Source organism: Elephantulus edwardii, unplaced genomic scaffold, assembly GCF_000299155.1.
Source record: "Elephantulus edwardii isolate Elephantulus edwardi_28Jun2011 unplaced genomic scaffold, EleEdw1.0 scaffold00028, whole genome shotgun sequence".
Taxonomy (NCBI): Eukaryota; Metazoa; Chordata; class Mammalia; order Macroscelidea; family Macroscelididae; genus Elephantulus; species Elephantulus edwardii.
The window spans coordinates 2,483,734-2,486,386 of NW_006399778.1; positions in this window are offsets into that span (position 1 = coordinate 2,483,734).

Genomic DNA, 2,653 nt, shown 5'->3' on the forward strand with positions numbered 1-2,653 from the left:
TTGTCCCTCCTTCCCCGGCAGAGCATCTGGTGGATTTGAACCGTGCGCCTCTGGGATTGCAGTGCAGCTTCTTGCCACTAGGCCACCAGAGCTCCCCCATTTATTTCCTTTTTTAATTGAGATTTTAATTAAAGTTTACAGAGAACTCCTCCCTACTTCTCCTCACCCCCTTTTCTTCATTTATGAGGTAAGCTATTCCTTTAAAAAAAAATCTGTCGTGCAGCAATGAATGAATGGAAATCCAAAATCTCTGTAAATGTTCATTAAAATTATTTAAAAAAAAAAACACCAAAAAATCTGTCGGTTTACTCTAGGTTTTCAAATTTTTTAGAGTATCGGTCCTGATAGTATTTTGTTATCCTTTTTATTTCACTTGGTTCCATTGTGACATCACCATTTCATTCTTTTTTCTTGTTAATTAAATTTTCTATTTGCCTGGGGCTTGTCAATTTTATGAATCCTTTCAGAAAGTCAATTTCCAGACTTGTTAATCTTTTTCTGCTTTCTAGTTATTTCTGATCTTTATTATTTCCTATCTTACCAGAGTGTAAACTTTGCTTGCTGATCTTTTTTCTAATGGTCAGAGATGTTGGGCTAAGGCATTAATTTTGTTTCTTCTTTTTTGATGTTTGTACATTGTTATAAGTTGACCTTTTGAGAACATTTTTATGTGTTCCAAAGATTTTGGTATTCTGTGTTTTCATTCTTATTTCCATCAAGAAATTTTAAAATTTCTTTATTTTTTTCTATTACACAATAGTGTCCAAGCAATATGTTTAATTTCCATATACTTGAATTTCTCCCCTCTATCTCCTTGTTGTAAATTCCCAATTTTATTATAATGTTATGATCTGAGAAGTATTGTAGTATTTCAATGTTTTTTCTAATACCTAACAATAACAACTACTATTATTGTGGAGTTGTTTCTCTTTTCAGATCTGTTAAAGTTTAATTTATGTATCTTGTGGCCCTTTCATTGGGTTGTTCTTATTGAAATGGACCCTCAAGTGGACCATGACTCCTAGCGACCCTAGAAACAACAGCTCTGAACCTTGTTCAACTTCACAATCTCCGACACACCTGAATCCATTGCTGTAGTCACTGTGTCAATCCATCTATTCAGCATCTTCCTCTCTTACACTAAACTTCTACCCTTCCAAGCATGATGCCTTCCCTCCTGACAGCGTGCCCTAAGTGTGTTAGACCTTCAAAATCCTTGCCTCCAAGGAACAACCTTGGAGGGTTTTATCCTCTCCAAGGCCGACTTGTTTGTTCTCTTGGCCTTTTATGGGATGCTTAATACTCTTCTCTAGCATCACAACTCAAAGACATCGATTCTTCTTCTGTCACCCTTAGTCACTCTCTAGCTGTCAGATGCATACCAAGCAATTGAGAAGACTATGGCCTAGATGAGGCACACCTTTGTCATTAGACTGATATTGTTGCTCTTTAACACTCTGGAGAGGTCCTTGGCAGCAATGTAGACATTGATCACAGTTATGTCTTCTGAATCAATTGAACCATTGATCATTACATAATGTTGTTTGTCTCTTATGCTGGTTTTTGTTTTGAAGTCTATTTTATGAGAAATTAATATTGTCATTCCTCTTTTTTTAATTGCTGTTTGTGTGATGTATTTTTCCTACCTTTTAACTTTTGTTTTTGTTATTTTTTCTGTTGTTGCACATTTTCTTCCCCTCCCCCAGGCATCCCCTCAATGAACCCCTTGTTACAGATTGTTGTTATGTAACGCCTAATCATATATCCTTTTTGGACAGTTCTTCCTCTCATCTGATCAAATGCATTATTAATTATCTATCTACTCTTTTCACATTCTCTCCCCAACTCCTCCATGTTTGTCTTATTTTATAACAACGGTGTTATACTGTATTTGTTCTTTTGAGACTGAGAAATTTCACTAAGCATAACACCTCTAGGCTTCCCCATGTTGTGTAATGTTTGAGTTCATTGTTTACCAATGCTGTATAATATTCCATTGTGTGAATGTATCATAGTTTTTCTATACATTCATTTGTTGATGGGTACTTGAGGTTGCTTACAACTCTTTGCTATTGTGAATAACACAACCATAAACATGGGTGTGCATATGTCTGTTTGAGTCATGGCTTTGATTTCTTTAGAGTATGTTCCCTGTAGTTGAATTGCTGGGTCAAATGGTATGTCTATTTCCAACTTTTTAAGAAAACACCAGATCTCCTTCCATTATGGCATCATATACCGTTTTACATTTCCACCAGTAATGAATAAGAGTTCACGTCTCAGGTAGCTCTGGTGGCCTAGTAGCAAGAAACTGTGCTGCAATCCTGAAGGCATGCAATTCAAATCCATCAGATGCTCCTCTGGAGGAGGGCCAATCTCCTCCTGTGCCACTCAGATCCGTTTTGATGGTACACAGCAAGTTGTTGTTGTTGTTAAGTGCCATCGAGTCGTTTGCGAATCATAAGCTACTCATAGTGACCCTGTGTACATTAGCCCTGAAACCTGGTCTATCCTGTGCCAACTTTACTATCTCTGAAACTCCTACTCACAGTACAAGAGAGAGAGAAAAAAAACAAAAACAAAAAAAACCTAAAAGAAAAGATTTCCAGTTGAACTTTGCTATTGTTGCTGGGGTGATTTCATCTCTCTGATA